General features: G+C 50.4%; 2 long non-coding RNA genes across 10 annotated transcripts in view; one reads left to right on the top strand and one right to left on the bottom strand.

Moving 5' to 3' along the window:
- The window catches only part of LOC101672592, a 77,040-nt gene that overhangs the window by 37,860 nt on the left and 14,995 nt on the right, over positions 1 to 24,185 (bottom strand). For all 9 annotated transcript variants that reach the window (XR_001179075.2, XR_001179080.2, XR_001179082.2 and 6 more), the window contains 2 exons: positions 16,686 to 16,785; positions 4,381 to 4,552 (listed from right to left, as the gene is read on the bottom strand). This is a non-coding gene — a long non-coding RNA (uncharacterized LOC101672592). The remainder of the gene's footprint in view (positions 1 to 4,380; positions 4,553 to 16,685; positions 16,786 to 24,185) is intronic.
- LOC123389714 lies at positions 592 to 8,033 on the top strand. The gene is made up of 4 exons (XR_006604350.1): positions 592 to 1,036; positions 1,386 to 1,696; positions 2,395 to 2,628; positions 7,411 to 8,033. It is a non-coding gene; the product is annotated as an uncharacterized LOC123389714 (long non-coding RNA).

Below are 24,185 nucleotides of genomic sequence, written 5' to 3'. Positions count from 1 at the left end.
GGTCTGGAATCACGCAGCCCCTTCAGACCCAAGGAGAATGAGGTTTCCGTCGGAGCCACTGAGGGCCTCAGACAGGAAGGACCTGGGGGGACTGGCAGGCTGTTCTTACCCAAACATCTCTGCGAGCAGAAGGAAAGTCTGTGCAGATGTCTGGGCCCACAACCTTCTCGGTCTCAAGGTGAGCCACGACTCTCCAGCAGCCCGTGGATGGGGAATTCAAGCATTTCTAGCTTGTGTTTTTACCACCCTCCATTCTGGTTCAATATAGCTAAGCTTCTGTGGTAGGAACACATCCAAATGGTACATCTGTCTGCTAATTCTGCACCCAAGACCCCCCCCCCAATATTCTTCCATCCTTGGCCCCAGCTGTGTAGACACCTGGTCTACCAGGGTCCTTCCTTACTTTGGAATTTAAACCACAGTAGTTCTGTTTCTGTTTTGTTTTTCCCCCAGCCTGGCTACTAAGAGAAGATCAAGGCTGGTGCCTGGCTGGCCCCAGATTCTCCTCTTGCAAGCTGAGAGGCTGGAAGTCTACGTCCAGAGTGAGGCAGCGACTGGGATGTGTGGTTGGCCTTATGCAAATAATGTCTTGCTCACGCAATGGAAAGGTCCCGGTCTCTGGGCCTTTTTCAGAGCCCTGAGACATGGAGCCCGGGAGGCATCTCCCCACAGGCAATCAAGAGAGAAGCTTAAGCCGATTCTTCTGTTTTCTGGCAGCAGCCTTTGCTTGCCTTCTCCCTCTGGGGAAATTAGCTTGCTGGCTCAGAGAGAGGGAAAATAAACAAGTCTAACCTGAAATATGCATTAGAGTTTAGCTATTTTTGGAGGTTCCCGAGATTGAAAATGGCTGAAGGCTGACCACTTGGCATCTGTCCTGCATGAGCTCTCGGAGGCTCTGCAGGGAGAGGGAGGGGGGAGCCGTGCCCATCACAGGGCTGAGGCGGGCGGGGGGATCTGTGCAGCTGGTCAACAGAACTGGGGCCTGGACCAGCCTGTTCCTCTTAGCACCTGGCTCCGAGAAGAGGTGAAAAGGGAGGTGAGTCAGGATGGGTACGTAAGTTTGTGATTCAGCGGGCGGCTGGGCTCTCCACCGTGACGAGTGTGTCTCCCCCGAGTGACGGAGCCGGAACTTTGGGCATGTTTCTGTCCTTCTGCATCAGAAGGGAGGGGAGGTCTCGTTCAGCCACATTAGACTGTGAGTTTGCCAAAGGGGGGGGACCGCTTCCACTATGGACTGAAGCCTGGTCTCCCCAAAACTCCTACGTTGAAGCCCCTCAGGTATGGGGAGGTGGGCCTTTGGGAGGTGATCAGGTCGTGCCGGCGAAGCCCCCTGTGGTGGAGAAGAGAACTAATCCTTTCTCCTTCTCTTCCGTGGGGGCACCCAGTGAGAAGGCAGCCATCTGCAAACCAGGACGAGCTCCTTCCCAGAGACCAGATCTGCCACCACCCTGACCTTGGACTTCCAGCCTCCAGAACCACGACAAATCAATGTTTGTGGTTTAAGCGCGCCCCCCAACCCGTCTGTGGTATTTTGTCACTGCAGCCCGAATGGACTAAGACCACCCGTCATCTCTCTCTGCATCCACAGCCCTCAGTAGGATGCCTGGCACACAGCAGGTGCTCAATATATGCTTGTTGTGTAAATGGACCTTTATCCATGACCTCACCTGCAGATCCTCTCACGAAGGAAACAGAGGTGAGAGCAGGTTATGTCAGTGCCCATGCCCTCGCCTTGTGGCTCTCTGCGTGAGAGCCACGTCCCCACCCACAGGCAGCATGGGGTTAAAGCCCCAGGAGCCCCGACAGGTGGGGATTGGAGGGTGAACACCCCAGTGTCTTTTCCCTACAAGTGGGGCAACCCAGGGGCCCCATCTTGCAGAGAGGCCTGCTGGGTACAGACTGGGCACCCCCTCCTGGTTTCTCTCCTTCCCTGCCTCTCTTCCCTGCACCCTCCCTCGGGCTCCTGGGGTCCCCTCCTGAAGGTCTCGCCTTGCTTGCTCCTGAGGGCTCTGGCTTGAGATTCGGGGGGGGGGGGGCTGTGTGGGCTGGCCCAGGGCAGGGAGCTGATGGACAAGGGGTCAGAACGTGGCCCAGGTGCACTTCTCTCTCCACCTGCATCCTCCCCACGCGGCAGCCGAGCAGATGCGATGCCTCCCGGTGCACACACAGCTGGCCCTCAGGGGCCCCTTTCAACTCAGCAGGGGCCTGATACACCCACCGGGCTGCTGACACACTCATCAGGGAGCAGACACACTCATGGGGAGGCAGGGGAGTCAGAGGCGAGCTTGCGTGGGAATCAAGAGACAAGGGTCCGCTCCCCGGTCTGCTTCCCAGAGCCGTGTGACTCTTGGGAGCCTCCTGGGCTCACCTCACCTCCCTTCCCTGCTTTCATAGGAGGTGACGAACAGCAACCCAGAGGTCTGCCAGCAACCCAGAGGTCCGCGGACGGGCGAGTGCATAAACAGAATGCGGTAGCTTTGTACCTGGGAGACCCGCCCCCCAAGCAGGAATGACGTCCTGACACAGGCTGCCACGTGTGTGAACCTTGAAGACACGAGATCCCTGAAGGCGCCAGACAGGGAAGGTCCCAGGCCGTGTGACGTCGTCCCGGTGGGATTTCCGGAGCAGGTGAATCCACGGAGATAGAACATAGATGAGTGATTCCCGGCGGTTGGGGCAAAAGGGAACTGGGGCTGCCTGCTGAGGGGGTATGGGGTTTCCTTTTGGGGGTGCCGGACGGGTCTTGGAACAAGGCAGAGGTAGTGGTTACACGACACTGAGGGATACACGGACGGCCATCGAGCAGCTCGCGTCATAACGGCTCATGGTCAATGTGATGTTAGGCATGTTTCCCCTTAAAAAGGAGGAGGATGTTGGGGGTTAACCCACTGGTGCTCCTTCCGCGGCTGCACAGTCGGGTCTCCAGGGAGCTTTAAAAATACCGACAGCGGGCCCCATTCCAGAAAGTCTGATTCCGTTAGAAATTTTTATGAAACTTCTCCTGGAGATCCTAACCTGCCACAAGGTTCAGAATCCCCGAACGGTGCTGGAGGTTCCAGCCGTCTCGGCGCCTCCCTGCGTAGCATGGATTTGAGTCTCCAGACCTCTGTTCTGGTGCTATTTTAAATCTTCTTTGCTGATTGTGGAGTAAAAGCCTGAAGAACAATTCTTGTTGTAAAGACGTTAGAGGCACAGGCTCATAGGAGAGGGAAGTTTTGCCACAGGGGGTGGTTTCGGAGGAGATGAGTTCTGGGCATCTGGAACCATCTCTCTCGCCCCTGGCCCTGGACGGCCAGCCACCTTCCGCCACAACAAAGTGTCCCTCCCAGTGGTGCCCTGACCCTCTGCAGAGCTAACACGTAAGGTCACACGGGCAACTCCAACCACTTAAAGATGTTAAGGCTAAAATGGATTCTGTTCCATCCAAACACCCACTCTGAGGACCTACTGTGTGCCAGGCCAGCCTGGGTGAGGACCTACTGTGTGCTGGGTGGCGGAGATGAACAGGAGAGAGCCACCGAGAGTTGGGCCGGACAGAAACGTTGTACGAGAGAACAACAATGTTCCGAACGGTGGTTAACCTGGGTCAATGACTGTCTGCGTGCCAGGCCCTCCCCTCGGACCTTCTCATTCCGAGGTGGCTAAGTCACCTGCGCCAAGTGGAGGTTAATTTTGTGCGTGAACCGGACTGAGCCCACATGGATGCCCACGTGGCTGGTAAAACCTGACGTCCGGGTGTGTCTGTGCGGGTGTTTCCGCAAGAGAGTAGCATCCAAATCAGCTGAGTAAGAAGATTGCCTTCACCCATGCCCATGTGGGGGGCATCGTCTGCTGTGCTGAGGGCCCAAGTAGAACAAAAAGGCAGAGGAAGGGCAGACTTGCTCTCTGTGCCGGAGCTCAGATGGCCGTCTTCTCCCGCCCTCAGACATGGGCAAGTCTGGTTCTTGGCCTTTGCAGTTGGACTCGACGGGTGCCTTTGGCTCCTGGGTTTCTCAGGCCTTTGGGTTTGGGCTGGAACAACATCTCTTGCTTCTGTGGGTCTCCAGCTTGTAGACAGCAGATCGAGGGACTCCTCAGTCTCCTTAATTGCATGAGCCAATCCCTTTTAATAAACCCCCCTCTCTCCCCGCTGTCTCTCTCTTTCTCTACCGATTTGGTTCTGTTTCTCTGGGGAGCTGTAGTTACATGGCTGGGAAGTGGTCATCACAGAAACCCGGTCCCTGACCACCACGTTTGCCCTCACGGGTTTCAGGGCACACCTTGACCTTGCTGCTTGGAGACGCGGGTGGTGTCGCAAAGAGAGAGGAACAGATGATTTGTTCCCCCTGAGGGAGACCTTCCTCCACTTCCCTACCCCCCGGCCACCGACTGTGTACTCACCTGGAGCTTTGCTGTGCAAGAGGGTGGCCACGGGCAGGTGGAAGGCAAGGCTTGGTGATTTTAAAAGTGGGTGTAGGGCGGGCAGAGGGAAGGCTTTCTGGAGTCAGCCGGCCTGAGTCTGAGTCTCACTTGGTGACCTCGGACGAACATCTCTGAGCACCCGCGGCTTCACCTGGAAATGGAAAAGACGAGAGTCATCATCATGGTAAAAACGAGAAGAGAGAATTCATGTCGAAGCTTGGCAGATTGTAAACCCTCAAATGTCAGTTACCATTTGGAAGCTAAAAATGCCTTCCCATTACGGTCTGAATGCGTTCTAGCTTTGGAAATAGCTCCAAATTCCATTTATGTTAAGAATCGCCTTCTGTTCTCCAGGCCTGTGTGTGCGATGGTCCCTGGGACTTGGGTGACCATCAACTGTGGCCGGGATGAGGTCCTGCGTGCTCTGGAGGCCACGGAGGGAGACTGGGGGACCCCGAGCGACTCCCTTCTGCTCTGTGCTAATGGATTTGGAGACCTGGAGGTCAAAAGCCTGTGATGCTTCGACACATCTAATAGACACTCTTTCCGCATCTTGAGTGCGATGGAATTAGCCGGTGCGGATGTATTTCAGGAAATTCCTAGAATTCCCGGGTTATAGGAGAATATATTTGGACCATTCTAACAATGCTTGCGCATTCTTTGTGATAGTCTGCTGAAACAGTCATCCCTGTTTAAAAGGCCCAGAGATAGCAACTGTACTCTCTTTTAAATTAAGAAAAAAATGAATAGGTAATCCAGGCACATGGCGTAAAATTTAAAAGGGTTCGCAGCCTCCGCACGGCAGCTTCCCTGTCCAGAGTCAGCTACTGATACTGGTCTCTCCTATGTCTTTCCAGAAACAGCTGCACACGCGTGCGTTATCCACTGCCCGCCCTCCCTCCCCCGCGCCCGGCGGACGCTGACTACAGTCACCATTCTGTACTGGCCCCCTCCCACCCTGGTCAATTTTAACAATATGTCTGGGCGATTGTTCTATATTGCTCCAAAGCAGTATTCCATTTCCAGGATGTACCATAATCTATCTTCCCCAAAACTTATTTATAGCTTTTAGGTTATCCTTGATGTTTCGCTCCTGCCAGCAATACCGCCCATAACCTCTGTGTTTGCAGCATCTCCCACGAGTCCGAGTGGGACTGCAGGATAACTTTCCCCGGGGGAGTTTCTGGGTCACCGAGTATGTGCATTTTTAATTTTGAGAGTTTGGGCCACTGTTGGTAGGACTGCAAACCGGTGCAGCCACCATGGGAAACAGTATGGAGGTTCCTCAAGGAAGTAAAAATAAAACGGCCCTATGATGCAGCAATCCCACTTCTGGGCATTTATGTAAAGGAAACGAAATCACTCTGTTGGAGAGAGATCGGTAGCCCCCATGTCTACATTATTCCCAATAGTCAAGACACGGAGACAATGTCAGTTGTCCATCGCCAGATGCGTGGATAAAGAAAACGTGATAGACACACACACAGAGACAGACAATGGAGTATAATTCAGCCATAAAAGAAGAAATTGCTAGGGGCACCTGGTGGCTCAGTGGGTTAAAGCCTCTGCCTTCTGCTCAGGTCATGATCCCAGGGTCTTGGGATCGAGCCCCGCGTCGGGCTCTCTGCTCAGCGGGGAGCCTGCTTCCTCCTCTCTCTCTGCCTGCCTCTCTGCCTACTTATGATCTCTCTGTCAAATAAATAAATAAATAAAATCTTTAAAAAGAAAGACAACATGGCTGGACCTTGAGGGTATGAGGCTAAGTGAGATAAGTCAAAGACAAATACTGTATGATTTCACTTACACGGGGAATCTAAAAAAAAAAAAAAAAAAGCCAAACTTACAGAAACAGAGTAAAATGGCAGTTGCCAGGGGTAGGAGTGAGGGAAGTGGGGAGAGCGTGGTACGAACTGCAAGTTCTAAGATCAACGCGTCAGGGAATCTAGTGCAGAACACAGTGGCAACGGAGAAGTTCGAGATGAGATTCCAGCTTTGATGTCTATGTGTCTTATAACTTAGCGAGTGAGCGTATTTTCAGGTGTTAAAGAGCTATTAATATTTTATTTTAGTTTTTAGAGATTTTGTTTATTTATTAGACAGAGCTCACAAGTAGGCAGAGAGAGAGGAGGAAGCAGGCTCCCTGCTGAGCAGAGAGCCCGATGCCGGGCTTGATCCCAGGACCCCGAGATCATGACCTGAGCTGAAGGCAGAGGCTTAACCCTGATATTTTATTTTATTTTATTTATTTATTTTAAAAAGATTTTATTTATTTATTTGAGAGAGAGAGGGAGAGACAGAGAGGGAGAGTATGAGAGGGGAAGTCAGAGGGAGAAGCAGACTCCCCATGGAGCTGGGAGCTTGATATGGGACTCGATCTCAGGACTCTGGAATCATGACCTGAGCCGAAGGCAGTCGCTTAGCCAACTGAGCCACCCAGGTGTCCCCTGATATTTTATTTTTAAATGAAGGACATTTGGTCCATTTTTTCATTGAGCTGCTGGCCTTTTTTGAACAGATGTACAGGATTTCTTTCCATTTAGCAAATGACCTTTCCTTCCGCTTTGCATAAATATTTTCCCCACTATGTCGTAAATCTTTTTAAACTCGGTGGCTTTTAAAGGCAGACATTGCTTATCTATTTGTTCAAAGGCATCTCTCTTTTATAAATGGATGCTAACGTGTAGTAGTGCTTCATGTTTTCTTTTCAACAAGATTTTATTAAAAAAAAAAGAAAAAAAGAAAACCCTTTATGTTTTCTGTTCGTATTTTAATGGCTGCATTATGTTATGTTTAAGTCTCGGCTCTCCATCGGGGATTTCAGGGCAAGGTGCGGAATGAGGATCCCCCTTTCTCTCTCTCCAGATGCTTTCCCAGTCGTTACCTTTATGGAGTAATCAGTCTCTCTCCCACTGATGGGAGTGTGATATCCGTATACGCTAATGTCCTGTACGTACTGGGGTCTGCTGCTGGCGTTTCTCCTCTGACATTCTCCACCCTTGGTCTCTACAGACCTCCCGTCTTTTCGTCCCGACTCCTCTAAAACACGAGAAAGGAAGTTCCTGCCTATTTGCCTGGATTCTGCCTTTGCGATGGCTTCTCTCTGGGACCCAACTCGGATCGAGAAATGCATCCCCTCCATTAGGCGCAACCACAGTCTCTCAGAATTCAGAAGTTCCAAACTGCTGCACTGGACTGGAAAGACAGGATGAAAAGCGGGCTGACCTCCTCTCTTGTAGAGAACCAGCTAATGATAATAATGATGACGCCAATGATTATAAACTACCATCCCGGTGTGCTCGGCAGGCTACATATGTTATTTCATCGATCCCTCGGGCAACTGCTAAGTTCGCGTTTTTGTATCCGCATAGTACAGAGGAGAGAAGTGAAGGGACGGGTGCCCAAGACAATGCGACATAGAGATGGGGTCTGGACGCAGGTGTAACGGATTCCAAAGCGAGGGTCTTCCTCTTTCTGGAATGTGGGATCTCGGTTGCAACACATCCAAGGAGATCACATCCCTTTACTTGTCCCCTCCTTCATAAATCTATCCCCCCCCTTTTAAAGATCTTATTTATTTGAGAGCGACAGAGACAGAGACAAGGACAGTGAGGGGGAGCACAGATGGGGAGGAGAGGGAGAAACAGACACCCTGCGGAGCAGGGAGCCCGACGTAGGGCTCAAGCCCAGGACTCTGGGATCATGATCTGAGTCAAAGGCAGATGCTGAGCCACCCAGGCGCCCCTTATGATCACTTTGGAGCGCTTGGTCCCTACTGACAAGAGTCAGAAAATCATCTACCTTTGGGGCAGACAGGGGACGTAAACGAATGAAGTTGCCCAGACGGGATGAGTAGGGAGCTTTGAGGACCACAGGAAGGTGAGGAGAGGGAGAAGTAGGCTCCCTGCCGAGCATGGACCTGACACAGGGCTTGATCCCATGACCCATGAGATCATGACCTGAGCCCAAACCAAGAGTCAGAGGCTCAACCGACTGAGCTACCCAGGGCCCCCTCTAGATTTTTTTGTGACAGCTCCCAATTTTTAGATGTCAGTGAATTAGAAAAACAATCAATGTATGTTCTTTAGTTGGGGCGCCTGGGTGGCTCAGTGGGTTAAGCCGCTGCCTTCGGCTCAGGTCATGATCTCAGGGTCCTGGGATCAAGTCCCGCATCGGGCTCTCTGCTCAGCAGGGAGCCTGCTTCTCTCTCTCTCTCTCTCTCTCTCTGCCTCTCCGTCTACTTGTGATTTCTGTCTTTCAAATAAATAAAATCTTTAAAAAATAAAATAAAATAAAATGTAAAGCTTAATTCTGAAAGTTGCCTTGTACAAAGTGCATTAAACAAACATTTATTCCACCAAACATGACTCAGCAACGGAAGGGAACGAATTACTGGTACACTTAGAAAACGAATGACTCTCGGAAACAAAGTGCCGAGCAGAAGGCAGGCACATAAAGGGACATGTGGAGTACATCCACTTCTTTGAAATTCTAGAACAAGCAACACTCAGCAGCGACAAGGGCAAGGATTGACCGGGAAGGGAGAGAGGACCCTTTCAGATCTCCAGTATCTTCAGAGGGGTTTGGATTATGTTGATAGATGGTTTTGTCAAAGCCGAGGGAACGTATGCCTGACACGTGTCTATTTCAAAGGATGTAAATTCTACACACAAAAAAATGCAGAGACAAATATTAAACTCTACTGAACGACGATCGTGCCGTCGTGTTTAGGAGGAAGGATCCTGATGTCTGCAACTTACTTGGAAATGAACGAAGAATTAGAGGGACTCAGGGATGGACAGATGCATGGAGGGAAGGAAAGATCAGTACCAGATCACGACTAGGAGAATGTTAATGAATCAACATTGCTGTGCACTTGACATAATAACCTGGTGGGGAAAATGAGCCAAACGAATGAAACTACCTGTGGGCTGGTACGCACCCCTAAACCTCTCTGACTTTTCGCCGTCACACGTCCCCACCATCCCATGACGTTACGTCATCGCAGCAAGTTCATCACCCACGGACTTTCCCTGAAGCCAAGCTCTTTGTCCTTCCATCCACCTTGCACAAGGCTTGACAGAGCCGGCACGGTTCAGTGAGCGAAGGAACGAGAAAATCCATCCCCCGATCACATCACGAACGCTTCTCCACCACGACCTGCCTCAGACGGAAGCGAGCCTGGCCACCTTCTCATTCATCAGCGGGAAAGAAGAAAACCATTCTGGCCACAGCTCCCTAGCGCCTTCTGCTAACCCAGCTTGCCACATTGGCAGTCTCTCTCCATGGGGCATTTCAGTTCAGAGGGGACAGGGAGGAGCCCAGAGCAGTCCCTTCGTTACAGATCAGGGTTCAGGAAGAATGTCTGCTGGGCGGGTGTGGATGCTGCCTTCAGAGGTGAGCAAATGGGCAGCTTTTCGGGGCGAGTGGCTGTGTCTGTGTTGCACAGCCACTGTGTGTCCTGGGCCATGGTTGGGACAACAGAGACGACGAACAAGGAGTATTAAGAGTCTCATATCAGAGTCTCAGAGGTGCCGCCTGTCAGAGCCGAGGGGGGAAGGGAACAGGGGAGGAGCTTTCTGCTCTAAACACACTCTCTAAAAGTGGCAATAATTTTAAAGATTTTATTTATTTATTTGACAGAGAGAGATCACAAGTAGACAGCGAGGCACAGAGAGAAAGAGAGGGGGAAGCAGGCTCCTTGCCGAGCAGAGAGCCCAATGCAGGGGCTCGATCCCAGGACCCTGAGATCATGACCCGAGCTGAAGGCAGAGGCTTTAACCCACTGAGCCACCCAGGCGCCCCTGAAAGCGGCAATAATTTTAAAAGGCAATTTGCCGTCATCACAGTTGTTAAGGTTATGATGCACACAGATCAGAGGCAGCAGGGTTGGTCTTATAAATATGGGATTGATCGCCGGAGGTCAAACCTGCAGCCATCTAGCCTGTAGTCAGAAGGGAGCCCCTTTCTCTGTGCTTTCCCCCAAACTAGCTGCATCACTTACTAGCATCTTGGCTTCCTCGCCCTCCCCCAAAGATACCACACTTTGGACTTGCCTTGGCCAATGAAACATGAGTAGGAGTGCCCCGAGTCCCGTCCGAGCGGAAGGTTTAAGAGCGAAGTTCTTTTTTCTCCTCGGACAAAAGACTGTGGCCGAGATTGTGCCCCAGATTGTGGGGGCTTGTAGGTCCTAGAGAGAAGCCACAGAACACAGCCCCGGTGGGCTCTGAGAGACACGGAACATGAGCGAGAGACAAATATTTTTGCTGTCAAGTCTTTGGGCTTTTGGGGTCATTTGTTTTTGCAGCATACCTCACGGGTCCTAACTGATACGCTCTAGCCAGCCAAGACGGCTTCTGCCCCAGTGCCATGGACATGGTCCTCTAGATATTAAGACTTCCCCATCAAACTTCGGTCTCCTTCTGGAGTAATGAAAACTGCACAGAATAAACTACCTTGGATAAAGATAAAGATAAGCCAATTTGGGTGTCACGACGCTTTGGGAGGGTGGCTGTTAAGCAGAGAGACCAGGCGGGCTGGTGAGGACAGGATGGCTGTCAGAGGCCAGGGGGCCACGGGGCAACGTGGAGCCCTGGACCTACTCGTCGCTAGCTGTGTAGCTTGGGCCCAAACCCTTGGCCTCTTTACTCCTCTAAACCCGCCAGACGGGGTGGATGTGAGCTCCTAGGGAAGAACTAGGTCAGCTGCAAGGCGTACTGTTGGGGTTCTTGTTGCTTTTTTTTCCCCCCTCCTTCTCCTCCTCCTCCTCCTCCTCTTAATTGGCCTGGATAACACGGGGGAAGGGCAGGAGACGTAAGTGGAGCATCAACAAGGCGGGATGAGCTTGGAGACTGAGGGGGCCCTAGGAAGGGGCCCCGTGCTCAGAGTTCCTGGCAGACACATTCGGAAGGCAGCGTAGCCTTTCGCTAATGTTAACTTTTTTTTGGCAGCATGGGGCAAAGGTAAGATGGGTGAAGACAGATCTCTTCTCAAAAAAGTTCTTTTTAAAAAAAATACATAAAATAAAAGAATCAGAATCACATAGGGAACCAATTTTACTGCTGCTGAAGTATTTAAAAATACCAATTTGTGACAGAATTAATATACATACTTCCTCGCTAGTGCATTCAACGACTAGATCCATTGACAGATCTAATAAATACCAAGACTTCAGAGCTGTACTGAGCACAGATGATGTTTTACAATGTCTACAACTATTTTAACGTGACGGGAAGGTGTGTTTGATTTCCCTTGGGAACAAAGTCATGATAAAGTAAGTCCTACCATGCCTGGTTGTCTCTGTTCAGTTGAAGGAAATGGAAACATCCAGGTAGAGGTCACTGAAAATGTTTTCCTAATTTGTTCCCATTCAAGTCCATGGACTCCCAAAATTAGAGCCAGGACACCTAGAGGCTCTGTGGATCCCAGGGGAAGGAACCCTGTTCTAGATGCATTTTCTCAAGGGGTTCACATCCTTTCTCTGAAGCCTCAAGGTCCTCATGACCAAGATGGCGTTCTCTGTTCCTGGTGTTCTTGTTAGGGGTGGAATTTATTTATCCTACAGTGAGCTGCCCTCGTGGGGCCTTATTCCCTGGCTCATCGGTTTCAGGGGATAGCACCAAGATAAGGAAGGAGCACACCCAGCCCCTCCTCCTCTTCCCTGAGGTCCCATAGAGGGACAAGAGACGGGGAGGGACAGGAGAAGCAGTGAGAGTACACGGAACAACAGACCAGGGAACAAGCAAGCGCGACACCCACAAAGCAGAATTCTTGAGGCATTCCTGACAGATCAAAACCACATCACATACTTCTGGAAGGCCAGCCATTGGAAATCACGGCCTAGAATATATTTCAAAGAATATCTAACAGTAGGGAGCATTTCCATCGCGCCAAAGCTTCTGAATTGGAATCCTCATAATAAGTCCTTTGCCTGAGATCACACAACCAGGCATCTTCAAAGCCCCATAATCTTGTCTCCTGCCCTCTGCTGGCAGGCAACTCCTGCATTTAATTCTTACTCAGGAAGAACCTTTCCTTTCTCCTTCTCTTATTTTTTAAAGTCCTTCTAGCATCTGGAGGCTTCAGAATGAGGATATAAACTCTTCGGGCTCCCTTCTGGGCTGGGAAAAGCTTAAGCAGCTCCATTCCATTTTAAGGGGGTGATGCTAATGAACCCCTCTCCAGGTCAGCACTGCAGGCTGGAGCCTACTGCCTTTGGGGACTGGGTGTGTGGGGGCGGCTGGGGTGTTGAGGTAGGAACCCCCCGCTAATCCATTCGGGAATATCCACGCTTGAACACAATTTCCTCACAGTTTCTCTTCATCTCTCCTCTGAACACCATTTTCCCTAAAAATACTCCTTAACATTATGCACAAACATTGGAGAGATACTTACTTGGCCCCGACCTTTGCCTGCTTCCTGCTGAAAGAGATTCAGTGACACACAAATGGGGCTGAATTATTTATAGGCCTGAGGGGAAACCAAAGTTGCTTTTATTCCTACGGGAAGTGTAGGAGGAAGGCCAAAAGGCACCAAATTAGCTCTGGCTCCTCCCAGAGGGACTCCAGCCAGGCCCAAGGGTGGCTGGGCATACTCCATGGCTGGGTCTTTGGAAACCCCCATCAATCCGGGCTGTTCTTTTCCCATGTCTTATTGGGCGACAGTGGTCCACACCCTCCTTGGCCAAAAGGTACCAAGACAAGAGAGTAGAGGCCTCAAGAGTGTCTGGGAGCTCAACACGCCCATGAGGTGGGTCACTTATGAATGTCAAGTGATACGGATATGGATTGAGCATCTGCTCGAGGCTGGGTGATGGAGAGGGACAGAGAAGTTCTTCAACTCATCTGTCCAATGATTCAACAAATATTTCTATGGCATCTTCTCTTGTGAGGGACTGTTCCAGGTGCCTGGGAAGGTAGGGCAAGACTGATGAGGTCCTACGCTTGTAAGACACTGTTCCTGTCCTCAGGGAACGCAGCTTAATGATGCCTCCTCCTTCTCCTTGCCAGGCACCATCTTGATCTCATTCATCACCATCACCACCATCATCACCATCATCACCATCATCACCATCATCACCATCATTATCACCACCATCACCACCATCACCACCATCACCACCATCACCACCATCATCACCATCACCACAATCATCATGACCATCATGAACATAACCACCATCATCAACACCACCATCACCATCACCATCTCCATCATCACCATCATCATCACCATCACCACCATCAAGACCACCATCATCACCATCACCATCATCATGACCATCATGACCATCATCACCATCACCACCATCATCATCACCATCACCACCATCATCATGACCATCATGAACATCACCACCATCATCATCAACACCATCACCACCATCACCATCACCACCATCATCATGACCATCATGAATGTCACCACCATCATCACCATCATCACCACCATCATCATCACCATCACCACCCCACCATCATCACCATCATCACCATCATCATCATCTTCGATGTTTACTCAATCCTTACTACTTGTCAGGCCCCCGTAAGGTTCTTAAAAGGAATAAATGAGAAACCAGGACAGTCATGCTTTCTTGGAGGTACGTGAAGGCGGGGCTGAGGAGCCCACTCTCCCCCTCTCTCTGTTCCTCTGTGATGTGTTCGGTCCTGAGCCGGATGCCCCCCAGCATGCCACACTCAGCCTCAGATGCCAATCCTCTTGGCCAGCAGGGCTGCCGGGCTTTGCATGAAGATTCTGATTCTTTACCTGAGCCGTATGCGGATAGCCCTAACGGGAAGACAGAAGGCACCCCGTTCGTGCTTTCTGAGTGTTTATTTCTCTTAGAAGCGCAGGGTGGTGCAGAAATTTGCGACGGGATCAAAGTCTTGGCTCTGTCAATGGAGGGGGGGCCCTGACCAGAGCTGGACCGGGGCAGCGTCAACGCATGACTTTGAGCTCACCAGCCTGGGTGACCATTCTAGGGTAACCCCCTCTGACACCAGGTTTGGGCTTCATTCCATTTGGCTTTTTGGTGAACACAGATCAGAACAATGGGGGTTTCTTTCTGGAAAATCGCACTGCGTTTCCAGTCATTTCAATGCACCAACAGAGCTTCCTGGGGAGGGATGGGGGCCGGCCCTGAGCTCCAGAGAAGTGTGTACGTGCAGACTCGAAGCATCAGTTCATGACAGAGACGGGGTGACGACTAATCCTGGGCTTCTATTTTGTGAGTGAGCAGCAACGTGAAGGGACAGAACTCGGGTCTTTTCTCCCAAAGCAGGAAGAGAACCCAAGTTCTTTGCATGGATGTGGGGGTACCTGTTGGGGTGAAACGCCACCCAGTCATCTTTCTGGGGAAACCCAGAGAGAAGGGTTTCATCCAGGCTGGCACTCCTTTGAGACAAGGGGTCTGAGAATTATGCCCGTTTTGCCCCGTTGCTTTTGGCCGAAGTACCAGGGAGTGGGAACTTCATGAGAGCTGGTGTTTTGTGTGTGTTAGGGGTGGGGTGATGGTGACCCAGGAGAAAGCAGAGTTACCAAGGACCAGAGTGTGTAAATATGTATGTGTGTGTGTGTGTGTGTGTTGGTGGCAATTCCAAAATAAAATCAAGATAACACACATCGGGGGCGCCTGGGTGGCTCAGTGGGTTAAGCTGCTGTCTTTAGCTCAGGTCATGATTTCAGGGTCCTGGGATCGAGCCCTGCATCAGGCTCTCTGTTCAGCGGGGAGCCTGCTTCCCCCTCTCTCTCTGCCTGCCTCTCCATCTACTTGTGATTTCTCTCTGTCAAATAAATAAATAAAATTAAAAAAAAAAAAAGATAACACACACCGGGGCACCTGGGTGGCTCAGTGGGTTAAAGCCTCTGCCTTCAGCTCATGTCATGATCTCAGGGTCCTGGGATCGAGTCCCACATTGGGCTCTCTGCTCAGCAGGGGGCCTGCTTCCCTTCCTCTCTCTCTGCCTGCCTCTCTGCCTACTTGTGATCTCTTTCTCTCTGTCAAATAAATAAATAAAATCTTAAAAAAAAAAAAAAGATAACACACACCAAGCTGTGGTCAAGAAACACTTTCCTGGGGGTGCCTGGGTGGCTCAGTGGGTTAAGCTGCTGTCTTTAGCTCAGGTCATGATTTCAGGGTCCTGGGATCGAGCCCTGCATCAGGCTCTCTGTTCAGCGGGGAGCCTGCTTCCCCCTCTCTCTCTGCCTGCCTCTCTGCCTACTTGTGATCTCTATCTGTCAAATAAATAAATAAAGTCTTAAAAAAAAAAAAAAAACCAAGAAACAATTTTCCTGGTTTCTCCTGGTACGTTGCAGGCATTCAAACATGTCTTGAATGAATGAATGGTTAGAACAGAGCAAAGGGATAATCACATTAGTGAATTAGTATTACAGTTCTCAGATGCACTAGGAATTGTGTAACATGCTCACTCCTGGGTGACCCCATGAAGCATTATTATCAGCGCCGTGTGAGAGATGCTGAAACGGAAGCTCAGAGACTTTACAGGCCGGCACCCGAGGGCCACGGAGCTCGAGCGTGGGCTGGGTTTCCACCCCCGGCTCGTCTGACTCTGGAATTCTGCTCTTTGCTGCCAGGCCACAAGGCGGAACAGATACACCCGGAAACAGATCTAATTTCAGATGAATCGAGGAGCTACACCCAACATAAACACCCGCCTAAAAGCCCTTACCTGTGACTAGGAAGGTAAGAAGGAACTACAGAAAAGTGTAAGGAGCATTGTATGTGACTTAATTTATTTTTATTATTTTTTTTTAAATAAGCACCTATTTTGAAACTGGGAAAGACACAGCAGCCCATCCCCCCTTCCGTTTCTCCCTGTTGCTTTCTTCCGTTCCACTCCCTGCTCCTGGTTCTTCCCTCTTTTTCCTGCTTGCCCTGTCCTGATAGGAAACGAGAAGCCCCCAGAAGCTCTGGGAGCGGGGTCTGGACACCGGCCGAGAGATGGAGCAGGAGGAGGGGGGCAGGGGGCGCGGAGCCCCTCGCTGGGTGTTTTATGCTTTCCTCATTGACGTCCCAACCCTGCAGTTTCCTGACCCCCTGCTCACAGCCCCCTTTCTTCCAGCAGCCGAGGGCTTGGAGGCTAAGGGTGGGACACCTTTCCGATGACCAGCAGAAGAGCCTCTGCACCCTGGTCTTGGCACCACAGACCCTGTGCTGTCCTCACTCCTCAAAGACTGACAGCCTTGGGAGCCTCTCAGTCCCGGCTCCTGAGAGCTGCGATCCTCCGGAGCAAGTCCCCCTTCTTCCGGCGTACACACGTGGTCCCTACCTGCCCGTCGGCGTCGCCCGTGCGATGTCCCGCTCCTCCTCCTCGAGCGTGGGGCTCCTGGATTTGATCCGACAGTTTGACCGTAATGTTTACATCTCAGCTAAAAATGAAAAAAAAAAAAAAAGGTGTAAATCTCCCTGAACAGATAGTTGGCCTAGATTCTTCCAGGCAGGGACCAGCCCACATAGAAATGCTGTCAGAGACAGGGCCTGAATGGGAGCGACCGAGGGACTGGAGGAGAAACTGTCCCGCTGGCCGGGCGTGGGACCACGGGGAGGGTGGTTTCTGTGCAACGCGGGGGCTCATCTATTTACGGGGTGTCTATCCTTGATTGATTTACTGTCTGTGACAGCCGGCCACCACGGCCCGACTCCCAGCCTCTGGGGGAGGGTAGCCCAGTAACTTCCAGAAGCTTCAGGAAGCAAACCCACATGGGTTCCCACGGACCGACGACCTCCCTTCCCTCTTCGTATACATTTTCACTTCCCCGTCTCTGCTCAAGCTCCTGCCATCTCCCGGCCACCTCGGCACAACCGGGAGGAGACCCGGCTCTTCCCCTACTGGCAGTGGTTTCGGAATGAAATCTGTTCCCACCACTTGAGCTCATGTCCACGCCTTTGATCCCTGCTGGGGGACAGCGTGGTCAGGAAGGATGTGTGAAGGAAGGAGTGCCAAACTGGGGCCCCCGGCGGGGGTGGGGTGGGGTGGGGAGAACATTCTGGGCAAAGGCTAGCTCGTGCGCATGGCATGGGGAGTCCGCGGAACTGGAAGACGTTTGATGAGGGTGAGTTGGGAAGAGAATCCGCCGGCTTCCCCAGCACGTGATTCCCCATGAGTTCATTTTCCCCTTTCTGTTCGCCACGCACCTACCACGAGGGGCCCTGCGGACTCCTTCTGGCTCGTCTGCACCAGGAAGGGGACTTGAGATCCATGGAGTTCCTTGCTCTTCTTGGAGAGCCTCTTGTCACACTTCTCTTGGCATGCCCAATCCTAGGGTGCCCTTGACTATCGTACTCGGCTTGACTAAGCTTCTGCTGAATTTCTTCCCGGTATTTTCAGACACGCGCGCTCCTCATTTTAAGAAAACCACATTTAAGAAAACCACGTTGTGAAGGATGAGCCTGTGGAATTGGTAACTAGGCCTTAGAACTCTTTTTTACACACACTGAAGCAATTTGGGGACTGGAACACATTTTTACAAGGTGGTCCCTCCCGGCAAAGTGTAATATTAGTGCCCACTTCTGGCAGTGCTAGCAAATTATGTAAGCAGAGAGAGAGAGAGAGAGAGAGAGAGCCGAACTCCCGAATTTGAAAATGGGAGTGCCAGGAGACTTGTGGCCTGCGAGATAATTTTGTTGCATGAATAAGATAATTCTTTTCCTGGCAAGAGAGAAAAGGGATTTTGGAATTCATGCAAGATAGTGCAACGCTCTGGAAAAGTCCTCCAAATCACCTGTTCTATTAACACCACCAACAAAAGAGCCGGAAACCTGGCCGCCCATGGTAATTTTTTTTTTTTAATTGATGTTGAATTGTTTTTGGGCTTTGTTTCTGCAGGGAAAACCTATCTACAATTTCATAAGAACGTCAACAGAGAAGCTGGATTTACTTTACAGATCACTTTCCGAAAATACATCTCTTTGCTAAGGCAACAACAAGCCTACACGGAGATGAATAGAAATCAGTTGCTCCAAAGTCAACATTATCAAAACTGTCTGAAGCAGTGTCTTTTGATTGTCACTTCTTCTCCAAGCTGTTCTGGAGACCCAGTGAGGGAACCAGGGCACTCCTCAAGGGGACGTCCTGTTGCAAACATCAAGTTATCATCTGGCTATGTTCAGAGATCAGCTGCTAAAAATACCTCCAGTCACCCATGTTTGGAGCGTGTCAGGTTCCTCTTCAATAACACCCCGGGCTTGAAGCGTGCAGGGGACAACTGAAATTCTACTGGTGGTCCAAGAACCAAGAGCCCAAGGAACCCAGGGAGCATCATTGCTGGCGCCCCCTGGAGGATGGCGTGCAGTTCTGCAGATGTAATTGGTCTCCTGTGACTTCTTTTTCTCCCCCCACTATGGGGCCCATACATAGGTCCTGCCTTAGAGCTCCCGTGGGATTTGATGATGTCTCCCACTGTGGGCTGTGAGCTTCATGGAATTTTGGGAACATTTTCAGCTAGGATTCCACTGGCCAATGAGCTGTTCACTCCTAGGGTGCTGTGCTTAGTATCTGATATGTACCATCCCGTTTAACTCTGCCTTGACCTAAAGGGTTAGCTGTTTATGTTACCTCCGTCTTACAGACAAGAACATGGAGGGACCAAGAGATTAAGGACTGTGACTCAGAGGTACAGCTGCAGCTGGAACATGGCTCATTCTGACTTCAGAGAAAAGGTACTGCGTGTGTAGGGCTATCCAATTTTTCCATAAGTATCCATAAAGTGAAGTTGGCTGATGGCATTCTTCAAATCCTCTAATACCTTTGAAATTTCCTGTCTACTTGTCACATTAATTACTGAGAAGACCTCTGAGTATAATTATAGATTTGTCTATTTTTCTTATAATTCTATCAGTTTTGGTTCATATGTTTTGAGCTCCATTTTTGGGAATGATAGCTTAGTACTGTTATGTCCTCTTGACGAAGCGACCCTTCCATCTTTCTGGAATGAACTTTTTTCTCCTGGGTAATGGGCTTTGCTCTGAAATCTACATCGTGTGATATTCTGACTCTCTCCTTTTTTTTTTTTTTAATTTTTTTAAAAAAGATTTTATTTACTTATTTGACAGACAGAGATCACAAGTAGGCAGAGAGAGAGGGGGAAGCAGGCTCCCTGCAGAGCAGAGAGCCCTATGCAGGGCTCGATCCCAGGACCCTGAGATCATGACCTGAGCCGAAAGCAGAGGCTTTAATCCACTGAGCCACCCAGGTGCCCCAATATTCTGACTTTCTTGATGGAAGATCTTTTCCTGTTCGTTTACCTTTATATTTATCGTTTCATTCTTGTAGGCAGCATGTAGTTAAGGTTTTTTTTTTTTTTAAACCCAATCTGATAATCTCTGCCCTTTAACTAGGGTTTTAGACTATTTACATTAATGTGATTATTGGTATTCCAGGTCTGTTCTATATTCTATTTATTTTCTATTCAGCTCACCTAGGGACTGTTCATTTCCTTTTTCTATTTTTCTGCCTCACTTGGGGTACTCTTTATGATTTGATTTTATTTCCTTTGTTGGCTTCTTAGCTATAATGCTGTCATTTTATGGTTATACTTCTGACATGAGAACAGTCTGGTCTCCAGTAGCCGGAACCTCACTCTTCACCTTGACAATGCCCAGCGAGTGGCAGACTGGCTTCCGGTCCTGCTGACCTCACCCCCACACCCGCCCATGTACAGTTATTAAAATGTTGCCATGTTTCCTCTGAGTCCCATCAAAGCTCTCCTTTACGTCCTATGTTTTCACTGTTTTTTCTAGAGCGACTTTTCACCACTGTGACATTTTGTTTCTCCTTTCCCCCAGAGCCTTCCCTATCCTTCAGTTTTTTCTCTTTCATGGTTACACAGACTTTTCTTGGAACTTTTCCTTACTTCTAATGTTAAGGTATCTCTTATCGCCATCATTTTGTGGGGATCGCAGAGAACTCATCTTCTGTTTCCTTGGTTGATTTTTCTTGAAATTGATATTTTTGAAAAAGTTCCTTTCATCGTGCCCGCCCCCCCCCACTTTTTTTGGGGGGGGGATAGATGTCATGATCTTGATTTTCTTATTGATTGTAAACTTGAACACCCAGAGCTGGATCAATGTGCAGCTCCGATTTCTTCTGACATCTCAAACTCTCCCATGAAAAACTCTGGTTGCTTTTCTACTTTTTGGCTCTGCAGCCGTGTTCTCCACCATGTTCTGTGCTCACTGCCGAGCTGTTTTGTTCCCAACCTCTCCGTGTAATCACCTGACAATATCTGTGCCTCCTGTGCGCTTCATTCACCTCCAGCCCAGCGGTGTCTCTGGCTCGGTCACGGGCCATGAAAATGGCCCGTCTGCTACGTCTCACCTTCAACGTCACCTTCCTGACCACCTGGAAGGATCCACTGGGTCAGCCCAGGACCCATTCTGGGGACTTAACCATTCTCCTGGGTGTCATCCTGATTTGAGATTTTGTATTTATTTTTGGATCAGCCCTTTCATATCTGTGACATTTATTTTCAAGGAAATTGGTTTCCTGCTCGATGTCTGAGAAGGTATTTGCTGAGACTCAGCTTCACCAAAAATAATAATAACGGCCATTGCGTCTGCCAGGTGCTTTGCCTACATTATCTCTAATTCCCCCAGCAGCCTCGCATGGTAAATATTATCTCTGTTCTGCAGATACATTTTATTTATACCGCACCACGTTCCAGGAAGGCTTCTAGAAGACTTTATAAGGATTCATAAAATACAGCATCGTCATGAAAGGTAAAGGTAGAGAAAAGAGTTTTATAAAAAAAATCAGTGTGGAAATGGATTCTCATTGCATTTAAGAATCTCGCCTGCAACCACAGGAAATGTTAAGTAGGAGGATTGTGATTTGAACCTGGCTCTTGTGGCGGCTCAACACTCCGGGGTTTGTGCAAGGCTGGACTGATTCAGACTGAGTCACAGGAAGGCACAGGCAAATGTCGGGGGTCAAAGCTCATGGGGGACAGTCCGAAGGTGGGTCATGAGCCATGCGAGACGCGCTGGGGTATGGCATCACTGTAGCACTGCTGACCACAGCCGTGAGCGGGATGGCTATTTCTCCTGTGCACTGGGCTGGGCTGGGTCTCAGGAGACCCAGCTCTGCACATCCCTGGAACGAATAATCTCCGAGTTCCTTTTTTTTTTTTTAAAGATTTTATTTATTCATTTGATACAGAGAGAGATCACAAGCAGGCAGAGAGAGGGAGGGAGAAACAGGCTCCCTGCTGAGCAGAGAGCCCGATGCGGGGCTCAATCCCAAGACCCTGAGACCATGACCAGAGTCAAAGGCAGAAGCCTAACGCTCTGAGCCACCCAGGCACCTCCCGAGTTCCTTTATAAAAGCCAGGCAACGGGGGCACCAGGGGGGCTCAGGTCATGATCTCAGGGTCCTGGGATCGAGCCCCGCGTCAGGCTCTCTGCTCACCAGGGAGCCTGCTTTCCTCACTCTGTCTCTGCCTGCCTCTCTGCCTACTTGTGATCTCTGTTTGTCAAATGGATAAATAAAATCTTAAAAAAAAAAAAAAAAAAGCCGGGCAACGATCAAGTGGCTACTGTGGTCTAAGCATGTGCTGACACGGGTGGGCTCCAGAGGTGAAGGCATCGCCTCTGTCTTCAGGGAGCTCATAGTTCAGTAGGTAAGGCAGGTGGTAGAGAAAGAAATATGAGCACAATAAACAAGTTACAGGTGCTTATGAGGGAAGAGAAGTGGATTCGCGGGACGAACACAGGGCTGAAAGGCGATAAGAACAGAGGTCAGGGGAGGGCTCTCTGAAGACATACCATAGGATTGGACTTTTTGGTTAACACCTAATTTTTGCTCGAACCTTCTCCCTTTCTTTGATAACAGAGGTTCTTTTAGGGAGACTCCTTCCTTCCCTGTGGACTAGGTGAAGCTGTCTCTTCTCAGCTGTAGGAATGTGACGCAGATCTGGTCTAGCACGATAATCCTCTGGCCATGGTGATGGTCCAGGCAGACACACATGGTCTGAGAGAAGTCGGAATCCATTCTAGGCTCTTCCTTCAGAGCCCATGGGAGAGGATGTTGCCTTTCCCCTGTGGTTCCACCATAACCATGGGCCTGGGGCTTCGGACAACAATCCTGGACCCACATGTCTGAGAGTCAGAGAAAAACCGAACACCGAGGGCATGCTTCAAATCCCCAAATCCAGCCTTCCCTGGAGCCTTTTTAGTTACGAGAACCAATGAGTTTCCTCTTTGGGGGGGGGGGGGACTAAACTACTGTGAATTGGGTTTCTGTTCCTTGTATCTGAAAGGAGGCTACGACAGATCTGAAGCGGCAGAGACTAGCCTTGTGGATATTAGGAGGAAGCATATCACAGGCAGAGGGAACAGCACGTGCGAGGGGCTGTCACGGAGTTGAGGAGGCCAGTGTGGCTAGAGGGAGTGGATGGTGGAGCAGGACAGCTGTTGGCCTTGCGCACTCTACAAGGCTGCCTGGGTAAGGGGTAAGGGGGTTGGTGGAGGTATGCAGGGTTGAATGGTATCCCCCCCCGCTGCAAATTCATGTCCTCTGCAGCCAGAGAGTGTCATTTGGCAATAGGTCTTGGAGATACCATTAGTTTAGAGAAAGTCACTTGGTGTTTGATGTGATGTCATTCGCTGTGATGTCTGGTGTTTGGAGGAGGCAGTGGGAAGACAGAGGGACTCATGGGGTGGGGTAGTGGGGGGTATGCCATGTGTCACAGAGACAGAGACGGGTGCGGTATGGCTGCATGCCCAGGAACACCCAGAATTTTCAGCAACCGCCAGACCCTTGAAGAGGTCAAGGACGAGCCCCACCCTGCCCCCAACCCCCGGAGCCTCCAGAGGGAGAAAGGCCCTGCCAACAGCTTAACTTCTAGCCTCCAGAGCTGAGAGAGAAGTTGCTTTAAGCCACCATGTTAGTGGTACTTTGTGGGCAGTCCTGGGAAATGACAACGGTGGGTGGATATCCCAGACTCCTTGTGCCCTGGTGGGAGGACTCTGAGGCCCGGCTGGAGTCACGGTCATGGTCTCCAGCAGGACCCAGAGGGGAGCCTGCTCGTCACTGCATCTGATGCTGACTCTTCTTTCTTCTCCATCACTGTGTCTCCTGAGATCACTTCCCGAACAAATGACTCCTGTCCAAATCCTTGTCCCAGGGTCTGCTTTCAGGGAATCCCAAACTCAGAGTGAGGCCACGGAAGCCAGCAGTGGCCTGGTGGAGAGGGGCTCAGGAGGAAGCTTGGGCAGTTGGCAGGAGACACATCACAGACAGATTAATGAGCTTGGCTTTAATCCTGAGTGTTTTCAGGAGAGCGGGAGCAGGGAGGGATGTCGGATGCTCCTTCCTCAAGGAGCCCACTGGCGGTTACTCCAACAATGGCTTGGCGGGGGGTGAAGCCTCGGCAGGAGACCAATCACACTGGCTTTTCTCCTTTTTCTAATTCAAGATCCAAGGTCAAGGTCCCCACTGGGGATGGAGTGAGATGCTCAGGAGGCTCTCAGCAGGATGTAATTTTCTCCCCATGAATCTCAGGGACCTCTCGTTCTGCCGTTCTGCCGCAGACTCTCTTAGTTAACACTCAATTGCTGAGTATTTCTCATCGTCTCTCCTCACCGACAACGGGCAGCTGTCAAGCTTGTCTTACAAAACAAGACAATTTTTTCCCCCTGTGAACGTGGCTTAGGATCGGAGCAAGAGGGGGAGCCCACATGGCCGTCATGAACCGCTCCTGCGGTGTCTCTGTTTTCAGGTGATGGACAATTTCCCTGCTGTCGAGGGGGCGCAGAGGGGACCTGGGTGCAA

The sequence above is a fragment of the Mustela putorius genome, unplaced genomic scaffold (assembly GCF_011764305.1).
Source record: "Mustela putorius furo isolate JIRA1106 unplaced genomic scaffold, ASM1176430v1.1 tig00004007_pilon_pilon_pilon, whole genome shotgun sequence".
Lineage (NCBI taxonomy): Eukaryota > Metazoa > Chordata > Mammalia > Carnivora > Mustelidae > Mustela > Mustela putorius.
Note: the sequence above shows the minus strand (reverse complement) of the source record. Positions and strands in the feature narration are given on the sequence as shown.